This window comes from Oncorhynchus clarkii, chromosome 20 (genome assembly GCF_045791955.1).
Source record: "Oncorhynchus clarkii lewisi isolate Uvic-CL-2024 chromosome 20, UVic_Ocla_1.0, whole genome shotgun sequence".
In the NCBI taxonomy this organism is placed as follows: Eukaryota; Metazoa; Chordata; class Actinopteri; order Salmoniformes; family Salmonidae; genus Oncorhynchus; species Oncorhynchus clarkii.
This window is the reverse complement of record NC_092166.1, coordinates 58,411,130-58,422,247: the sequence shown is the minus strand read 5'-3', so window position 1 is coordinate 58,422,247 and position 11,118 is coordinate 58,411,130.

Genomic DNA, 11,118 nt, shown 5'->3' with positions numbered 1-11,118 from the left:
CTCTATCAGGCAGCTAGCTACCTGGTGGATAACAGTACACTGCAGGGGAGCGTGATTAGTCCTCTGTTGTTCTCAATCATGATCGTTGATGTTTACTCTCAGGTCCGGACGGATATTGGAAGGTTGTTATTTGCAGATGATGGGGCCTAATGAAGGGGAAAAGAGGAAGAAATGTGCCATGCATAATCAGGAAGGTACAGGAAGCAATTGATGAGGTAGAGTGGTGGGCATTAATGTGGGAATTCAGGTTCTCTGTAGAGAAAACTCAGACAGTGTTCTTTACCAGGAGGAAGGTCGGAGATGAGGTACGCTTGAGGTTATATGGGAGAAACTTGGAGAGGGTGGGGGCCTTCAGGTTCCTTGGGGTATACTTTGACACTAGGCTGACCTGAGCAGAACACATTGAGAGAGTGGTGGGAAAGTGTACGAAGGTACTAAATGTGATGTGCTGTCTGACAGGGAAGGAGTGGGGGTCTGGGCGTTCTTCATTGAGGACCATGAATGTTAGATTGATCTGATCTGTAATAGACTATGGCAGTATAGCATATGGTTCCGCAGCCCCAACCTTATTGGATAGGCTCATACAGAGCCAAGGACTCAGAATATATAGTGGGGCGTTTCGTCTCTCCCCAGTGGCTGCACTACAGGTGGAGATGGGGGATATGCTATTGCACATTAGGAGACAGCAGCTGGCAAAGAATGATTGGGTCAACCTACAGGGACATGGTGTGCCTCATCCTGCAAAAATAATTTTACAGGCTTGCTGGGTACATGAGCGAGGACAGAACACAAGCTTTGGGTGGGTGGGTAATACCCTAGTTGATCTAGAAGTGTTGGAGGGACTACGGAAAGATTGGGAGGGTGTAGATCCATCTGATTGGTTTAAGAGACATCTGGATACTGTGTATCAAGATTTTGTGGCCATTTACACAGATGGTTCAAAAGATCCAAGGACAGGACGTACTGGGTCAGCATTTGTAGTGCAGGAATGTGGGGTGTCAGTCAGGAACCGTTTGACAGATCATCTGACTGTATATACTGTACGTTAGAGCTGATGGCCATACTGTTGGCCTTGCAGTGGGTGAAGGAAGCCAGACAGAGTAGTTATTTGCTCTGATTCATGTGCAGTGTTGATGAGTCTCCAGTCCTTTAGCTCACGTAGCAGACAAGACTTCCTTTATGATGTACTACAAACCCATGGCAGGATTAGACAGATGGGTACACAGATAAGATTTACTTTGGTCCCAGGCCATGTGGGGGAGGAGGGGAACAAGGCAGTTGATATACTGGCTCAAAAGGCACTTAGTAGTGGGGATGTTGTAGTTTCAATGAGCAAGGCACCTGCCATGTACCATGATGGTGCAGAGATGGCAGGAGCAGTGGAATAGAGATACTAAGGGCAGGCATTTATTTCAAGTGCAGAGGAAAGTCGGGGGAGGGGAGTACGGCAGGAAGGGACAGAAGAGAGGAGGCTTTTTTTTACAAGGTTGAGGGTGAGACACAGCCGTTTGAGTAATACTTTAAATGTGTTAGGAAAGCATCCAACAGGAAAGTGTGATTATTGCCAGGAAACAGAGACCGTGGAGCATGTATTGCTACAGTGTGGGCAGTATCAGAGGGAAAGAGAGAGGATGAGATCTAGTATGAGGGAGAAGGGAATGCAGGAAATTAGTTGAAAGAGTACAACATCATTAAAGACATAGAGCAATGGGTAAAGTACTATAAAACTTAGTCCACTATGTTTAAATAACAGGTTCTAATTTTGGGAACAGAAAACTGTATTGAGATCAAATGTTTCATCGATGAGAAGTTGCAGAATGACGGCCAAAATCCATCTCCTTCAATCTTTTCCCACTACCGGCCACTGGGCTTCCTCTCACTACCATATTTAGTAGTGAATGGAAACACTGAGCGTATCTTACTCATTGTTCTATCTGGCTTTATCATTAGCATGTCATTCCGGGACAGGAAGCTTTAGCTAGGTATTGGTATTTCATAGCTCATACAGTCATCAAGACAGGACTCACAAATTGTATTTATCCTGACAAATAAGAAATGCCACTTTATCCCTGCCAATAGGTCTAGTTGGAGTTAGCTACAGATTGTAGCTACACCTGATAATGTGATATAACCAAAGATTATTGGTATCCATTGCGGGACCTTACAGGTTTAACTATACAAAACGCTGCTGTAGATTCTTCAAGATTCTTCTTCCTATTTGGTAGTCGGAATAATGGATTGGCAAGAATTTGACACAGGCAACTTTTAGAAGGTTAGTAGGAAAGTTCATCATTTTAACCACCTAAATATATTCACATTCACTGAACATTTAGTATTTTGGAACGCAAAACATGAATTCTTCAGCTGCTTTTTCTATCATCTTTCCTGCAGACTCTTTATCGTTCTCCATACCTTATATTCCAGTGCATCCAACATTATGCATGCCCACCATGCTATTGGGCAGCTTCTGACATTTGAGAACTCATCTGGTCTAGAAACTAAAAGGGAAAGGAAGCTGGTCATCGTATTGCAGAGCACATTGTATCATTTTTTGCTGAGCTGTTTTTAAGAGAAGATTGTATTGCAAGGTACGCTATATGTGTAGGATATGCTGTGTTGGCTAATATGTATATGCAGCTGTAGTTTTTAAACCTCCATTCCAGCATACATGACACACACATCTTTCTATCTACATGCTTTTATTTGGTTTTATATACAAAGTATATGATTGAGCGTTTCTTTAAGCCTTGAAATGAGACATATGATCGTTTTAACGGAGTTACCTCTTCATATGATCAAGACAATTGGTAACACATGCTGTATATTTCAAGTGCACTCAAAAACAGGTATCTTATTTCAGTCTTTGGGAGCTCATCACACATGATACAGAAACAGGCTCCAGTTTTCATTTGAGGCTGTGTTTACATCCTATATAGAAGCAGGCCATTAGCTTCCTTCATCACCAGGGGTTTGTATGGGAGTTCTGATTGGTTCTGGGTTTAGCAGTTCTGCAAATTTGCCTGATTACACAGTGTTGAAATATGATCCAAATCAAATTGTATTTATCAAATGCGCCAAATACAACATACCATAAAATGCTTACTTATAAGCCATTAAACAACAATGCAGTTTTAAGAAAGTAGAGTTAAGAAAACATTTACAAAATAAATTAAAGTTAAAAACATTTTTTTTAAATAACAATAATGAGGCTATATACAGGGAGTACCGGTACCGAGTCCATGTGCGGGGGTACAGGTTAGTCGATGTAATTTGTGTTTTGGACCTAGAGTGTTTTGGACCTAGAGTTGGCGCTCCGGTACCGCTTGCCGTGCGGTAGCAGAGAGAACAGCCAATGACTTGGGTGACTGGAGTCCTTGACAATTTTTTGGGCCTTCCACCACCTAGTATATAGGTCGTGGATGGCAGGAAGCTTGGCCCCAAGTTATGTACTGGGCCATACTCACTACCATATGTAGCGCCTTACGGTCAAATGACGAGCAGTTGCCATTCCAGGCGCTGATGCAACCGGTCGGGATGCTCTCGATGGTGCAGCTGTAGAACTTTTTGAGGATCTGGAGACCCATGACAAATCTTTTCAGTTTCCTGAGGGGGAAAAGGTGTTGTCGTGCCCTCTTCACAACTCTCTTGGTGTGTTTGGACCTTGATAGTTTGTTGGTGATGTTGACACCAAGGAACTTTTCCTTTTCCTGTAGTCCACGATCATCTCCTTTGTCTTGCTCACGTTGAGGGGGAGGTTGTTGTCCTGGCACCACACTACCATGTCTCTGACCTCCTCCCTATAGACTGGCTCATCATTGTCGGTGATCAGGTCTACCACAGTTGTGTTGTCAGCAAATTAATGATGATGTTAGAGTCATGCTTGGCCACGCAGTCGTGGGTGAACGGGGAGTACATGAGGAGACTAAGCACGCACCCCTGAGGGGCCCTCGTGTTGAGGATCAGCGTGGCAGATGTGGAGTGGGTCTAGGGTTTCTGGGATGATGCTGTTGATGTGAACCATGACCAGCCTTTCAAAACACTTTATGGCTACCGACGTGAGTTCTACGGGGCAGAGTCATTTAGGCAGGTTACCATTGCTTTCTTGGGCACAGGGGCTATGGTGGTCTGCTTGAAACATGTAGGTATTACTGACTCAGTCAAGGAGAGGTTGAAAATGTCAGTGAAGACACTTGCCAATTGGTTCGCGCATCCTGGTAATTCGTCTGGCCCTGCGGCCTTGTGAATGTTGACCTGTTTAAAGGTCTTGTTCACATAGGCTACGGAGAGTGTGATCACACAATCGTCTGGAACAGCTGGTGCTATCATGCATGCTTCAGTGTTGCTTGTTGCGAATCGAGCATTAAAGGAATTTAGCCCATTTGGTAGGCTTGTGTCACTGGGCAGCTTGCGGCTGGGTTTCCCTTTGTAGTCCATAATAGTTTGCATGCCCTTCCACATGCGACGAGTGTCAGAGGCGGTGTAGTAGGATTCAATCTTTGTCCGATATTGACGCTTTGCCTGTTTGATGGTTCGTTTGAGGGCATAGTGGGATTTCTTATAACCGTCCGGATTAGTGTCCCACTCCTTGAAAGCGGCAGCTCTAGCCTTTAGCTCGGCGCGGATGTTGCCTGTAATCCATGGCTTCTGGTTGGGATATGTACGTGCGGTCACTGTGGGGATGACGTCATCGATGCACTTAATCATGAAGCCGGTAACTAAGGTGGTATACTCCTGTTATGGGATTTTTATGAATAATGACTAAATTATGTATACATTTAACGTAGAATTATAACTAACAGAATTTTACCCTGTCTTTCTAGCAGTGTTAAATAATGTTTGTTCATTAGGAAGGGGTCATGTAGCATAGATCTATGAAGAAAGGAATGTTTGTGGGTGTAGAAAGAGAATGAAGGGGCTCATTAACATATTTTTGAACCGACCTGGCTATGTGTTATGTGTTATCTGGGGAGATAAGATAAGACAGTGTCACGGCTTTCTTCCTGGGAAGGAGAGGCGGACCAAAACGCAGTGTGGTTATAGTTCATGGTTCTTTAATAAGAAAACTCAAACATGAACAAACTACAAAACAATAAACGTGAAAACCGAAACAGTCCCAACTGGTGCATAAAACACAAAGACAGGAAACAAACACCCACAAAATACCCAAAGAATATGGCTGCCTAAATATGGCTCCCAATCAGAGACAACGATAAACACCTGCCTCTGATTGAGAACCAATCCAGGCAACCATAGACTTACCTAGACACCTAAAAGAACACAACCCCATAAATCTACAAAAAACCCTAGACAAGACAAAACACATAAATCACCCATGTCAGACCCTGGCCTAACCAAAATAATAAAGAAAACAAAGATAACTAAGGCCAGGGCGTGACAGTACCCCCCCCCCCCCCCCCAAAGGTGCGGACTCCCGGCTGCACACCTAAACCCATAGGGGAGGGTCTGGGTGGGCTTCTGGCCACGGTGGCAGCTCTGGCGCGGGACGTGGACCCCACTCCACCATAGTCTTAGTCCGTTTTTGTAGCATCCTAGGAACGGCGACCCCCGCCTCCGACCTAGGATTGGCAACCCTACTAAATGGCCCCACTGGACTGAGGGGCAGCTCCGGACTGAGGTAGCTCAGAACTGAGAGGTAGCTCAGGCTGGTTGACGGCTCTGGCAGCTTCTAGCTGAATGGCGGCTCTGGCGGATCCTGGCTGACTAGCGGCTCTGGCTGATCCTGGCTGACTGGCGGCTCTGGCTGATCCTGGCTGACTGGCGGCTCTGGCGGCTCATGACAGACGGGAGACTCCGGCGGCTCATGACAGACGGGAGACTCCGGCGGCTCATGACAGACGGGAGACTCCGGCGGCTCATGACAGACGGGAGACTCCGGCGGCTCTGGACAGGCGGGAGACTCCGGCGGCTCTGGGCAGACGGGAGACTCCGGCGGCTCTGGACAGACGGGAGACTCTAGCGGCTCTGGACAGACGAGAGACTCTAGCGGCGCTGGAGAGGAGGAAGGCTCTAGCAGCGCTGGACATGCGAGGCGCACGGTAGGCCTGGTGCGTGGTGCCGGCGCTGGTGGTACTGGGCCGAGGACACGCACCTCAGGGCGAGTGCGGGGAGGAGGAACAGGGAGTACTGTGCTCTGGACACGCACAGGAAGCCTGGTGTGGGGGGCTGCCACCGGTGGGCTGGTTCATGTAGGTGGTACTGGATAGACAGGACTGTGCAGGTGCACTGGAGCTCTTGAGCACCGAGCCTGCCCAACCTTACCTGGTTGAATGCTCCCGGTCGCCCTGCCAGTGCGGCGAGGTGGAATAGCCCGCACTGGGCTGTGCAGGCGAACCGGGGACACCATGCGTAAAGCTGGTGCCATGTACGCCGTCCCAAGGAGACGCACTGGAGACCAGATGCGTAGAGCCGGCTTCATGGTACTTGGCTCGATGCCCACTCTAGCCCGGCCGATGCGAGGAGCTGGTATGTACCGCACCGGGCTATGCACCCGCACTGGGGACACCGTGCGCTCCACAGCATAACACGGTACCTGCCCGGTCTCTCTCGCTCTCCGGTAAGCACAGGAAGTTGGCGCAAGTCTCCTACCTGGCTTCGCCATACTTCCTGTGTGCCTCCCCCAAGAAATATTTGGGGCTGACACTCGGGTTTCCAGCCCTGCTTCCGTGCTGCCTCTTCAAACCGCCACCTCTCCGCTTTGGCTGCCTCCAGCTCTGCCTTGGGGCGGCGATATTCCCCCAACTGTGTCCAGGGTCCATCACGTCCAACTCGTCCTCCCATGTCCATTCCTCCTTGCGCTGCTCCTGCTGCCGCTTCTCCTGCTGCACCTTGGGGCGGCGACACTCCCCTGGCTTTGCCCAGGGTCCTCTCCCGTCAAGGATTTCCTACCACGTCCAGAAGTCCTGATTGCGCTGCTCCTGCTGGCGCTGTCTGTCACCACGCCGCTTGGTTCTGTTGTGGTGGGTGATTCTGTCACGGCTTTCTTCCTGGGAAGGAGAGGCGGACCAAAACACAGCGTGGTTATAGTTCATGGTTCTTTAATAAGAAAACTCAAACATGAACAAACTACAAAACAATAAACGTGAAAACCGAAACAGTCCCAACTGGTGCATAAAACACAAAGACAGGAAACAATCACCCACAAAATACCCAAAGAATATGGCTGCCTAAATATGGCTCCCAATCAGAGACAACGATAAACACCTGCCTCTGATTGAGAACCAATCCAGGCAACCATAGACTTACTTACCTAGACACCTAAAAGAACACAACCCCATAAATCTACAAAAAACCCTAGACAAGACAAAACACATAAATCACCCATGAAAAACTTTATACTCTCTTTGGATAATTCATTCCAATCATTTAAAAGTTAACAGCAGGTATTCTGCATGCCTGGCCTAACCAAAATAATAAAGAAAACAAAGATAACTAAGGCCAGGGCGTGACAGACAGGGAGAGCCCCTCCCCTGAACTCTAGTATCTGGGGGAGACTGGAACTGTCAGCTGAGTGGTTATAAACTGTGGTGTGACTCATGAGAAAATCCTTATGTTGGTGTGTATGCATGTGCTTAGGTTAGAATGGTATGAAAGGAATGTATTTGTGTATGCACGGGAGAGCTCTCGCAAATTAACCTGGATCTGATCAATTGTGAGCTGGGAATTCTGTCTGTTTTATTTAAGACCATAACTTTACAACCTCTGGGTATCAGACAGATAAAGATAATTGGAATTTATTAACATTGATTACAAAATTACTGAACAACTCCGCAATGCCATTGGATGAATCCTGGAACATTTTCCAGTCTGTGCTAGCCAAACAGTCTTTTAGCATAGCGTCTGCGTCATCTGACCACTTCCATATTTAGCGAGTCACTGGTACTTTCTGTTTAGTTATTGCTAGTAAGCAGGAATCGGGAGGATAGAATTATGGTCAGATTTGCCAAATGCACATCTTAGTGTGTGGAGTAAAGGTGGTCAAGAGTCTGTTTGCAGATGTGACATGCTGGTAGAAATTATTATGTATTTTTTTATTCAACCAGGCAAGTCAGGAAAGAACAAATTCTTATTTACAACAACAGCCTTGTTCAGGGGCAGAACGATAGATTTTTTTACCTTGTCAGCTTGGGAATTCGCTTTAGCAACCTTTCGGTTACTGGCCCGACGCTCTAACCACTAGGCTACCTGCCACCCATGAGGAAATGAGGTAAAACGGATTTAAGTTTGCCTGCATTAAAGTCGGCCACTAGGAGCGCCACTTCTGGATGAGCATTTTTCTTGTTTACTTATGGCCTTATACAGCTCGTTGAGTGTGGTCTTACTGCCAGCGTCGGTTTGTGGTGGTAAATAGACAGCTACGAAATAGATAAACTCTCTTGGTAGATAGTGTGGTCAACAGCTTATTATGAGCTACTCTACCTCAGACATCACGCACCAGCTGTTATTGACAAATAGACCCCCCCCCCCCCCCCCCGTCTTACTGGACGTAGCTGTTCTGTCCTGCCGATGCATGGAAAAGCCAGCCAACTGTATATTATCCGTGTCATCGTTCAGCCACGACTCGGTGAAACATAAGATATTACAGTTTTTAATGTCCCGTTGGTAGCACAGTCTCAAACGGAGCTCATCGAGTTTATTCTCCGGTGATTGCACATTGGCCAATAGAAAGGATGGTAGAGGCGGGTTACCCACTCGCTGACGAATTCTCACAAGGCACCTGTCACGATCGTTTAGAGATGGATTGGACCAAGGTGCAGCGTGGTAGGCGTACATTTTACTCTTATTAAATGACACAAAAAAAACAAAAAAAATACAAAAACGAATGTAAAGCTACATACAGTGTTGAAAGCAACTACACACAAACAAGATCCCACAAACTAAAGGAGGAAAAAAGGCTGCCTAAGTGTGATCCCCAATCAGAGACAACGATAGACAGGCGGCTCCGGTTCGGGACGTAGACCCCGCTCCGCTCGTTGATCCCTCTGCTTTCGTGGAACCGGACTGTGGATCGTCGCCAGAGGCTCCAGACCATGGATCGTTGCAGGAGGAACCGGACCGTAGATCGTCGCCGGAGGAACCAGACCGTGGATCGTCGCCGGAGGAACCAGACTGTGGATCGTTGCCATATGCTCCGGACCTTAGATCGTCGCCGGGGACTCCAGACCGTAGATCGTCGCCGGGGACTCCGGACCGTAGATCGTGGCCGGGGACTTCGGACCGTAGATCGTGGCCGGGGACTCCGGACCGTAGATCGTGGCCGGGGACTCCGGACCGTAGATCGTCGCCGGGGACTCCGGACCGTAGATCGTCGCCGGGGACTCCGGACCGTAGATCGTCTCCGGAAGCTCTAAACTGGGAACCCCCGCTGAAGGCTCTGGACTGGGAACCCCCGCTGGAGGCTCTGGACTGCAGACCGTCGCTGGAGGCTCTGGACCGCAGACCGTCGCTGGAGGCTCCGGGCCATGGATCATCACTGGAGGCTCCGGGCCGTGGATCATCACTGTAGGCTCCGGGCCATGGATCATCACTGGAGGCTTCGTGCCGTGGATCATCACTGGAGGCTCCGGACCGTGGACCTTCTCAGGAGGTTCCGGACTGTGGACCTTCTCAGGAGGTTCCGGACTGTGGACCGTCGCAGAAGGTTCCAGACTGTGGACCGTCGTTGGAGGTTCCGGACTGGGAACCGTCGCCGGAAGCTCTGGTCTGGGAACCGTCGCCGGAAGCTCTGGTCTGGAAACCGTCGCCGGAAGCTCTGGTCTGGAAACCGTCGCCGGAAGCTCTGGACTAGGAACCGTCGTCGGAAGCTCTGGACTGGGAACCGTTGCCGGAAGCTCTGGACTGGGAACCGTCGCCGGAAGCTCTGGACTAGGAACTGTTGCCGGAAGCTTAGTGCGTGGGGCTGGCACTGGTGGTACCGGGCTGGTGACACGCACCTCAGGACGAGCGTGAGGAGCAGGCACAGGACGTACTGGACTGGGGAGGCGCACTGGAGGCCTGATGCGTGGGGCCGGTAGGTGGCACCGGGCTGGTGACACGCACCTCAGGGCGAGTGCGGGGAGGAGGCACAGAACGTACTGGACTGAGGAGGCGCACTGGAGGCCTGATGCGTGGGACCGGCACAGGTGGCACCGGGCTGGTGACACGCACCTCAGGGCGAGTGCTGGTGGTAGCACAGGACGTACTGGGCTGTGGAGGCGTACATCAGGGCGAGTGCGGGGAGCAGGCACAGGACGGACCGGATTGGGGACACGTAATTCAGGGCGAGTACGAGGAGGAGACACTGGACGTACCGGACTGGGGAGGCACACTGGAGGCCTGATACGTGGGACCGGCACAGATTGCACTGGACTGGTGACACGCTCCTCCAAACGCCTACATTGCCGCATACTCCTCGCCAACTCCATTCTCCGGTATCCCTCCTCGCACTGTTCTATTGAATCCCAGGCGGGCTCTGGCACTCTCTCAGGGTCAACCGGCCATCTCTCTACCTCCTCCCAGGTTGTCTCTTGTTCACACCTCGGGACCGCCGACCACCTCGTGTGCATCCCCCCAAAAAATGTTTTCGGGCTGTCTTTGTGGCCGTGAACCCCAGCGTCGTCGCTGTTGCTCCTTCGCTGCCTCCGCCTACTTCCATGGCAGGCATCTGTCTCCTGCCATGATTTCGTCCCATGTCCAGGGTGTCCTCCACTCCTCCTGGGCCCGCTGCTTGGTCCATGGGTGGTGGGATGTTCTGTCACGATCGTTTAGAGATGGATTGGACCAAGGTGCAGCGTGGTAGGCGTACATTTTACTTTTATTAAATGACACCGAAAAAACAACAAAATACAAAAACGAACGTAAAGCTACATGCAGTGCAAAAAGCAACTACACACAAACAAGATCCCACAAACTAAAGGTGGAAAAAAGGCTGCCTAAGTATGATCCCCAATCAGAGAAAACGATAGACAGCTGCCTCTGATTGGGAACTATACACGGCCAACAAAGAAATAGAAAAACTAGAATGCCCACCCAAATCCCACCATGACCTAACCAAATGGAGAAATAAAAAGGCTCTCTAAGGTCAGGGCGTGATCTGTGCCCCTTGTATTTCCTTATTTTCTT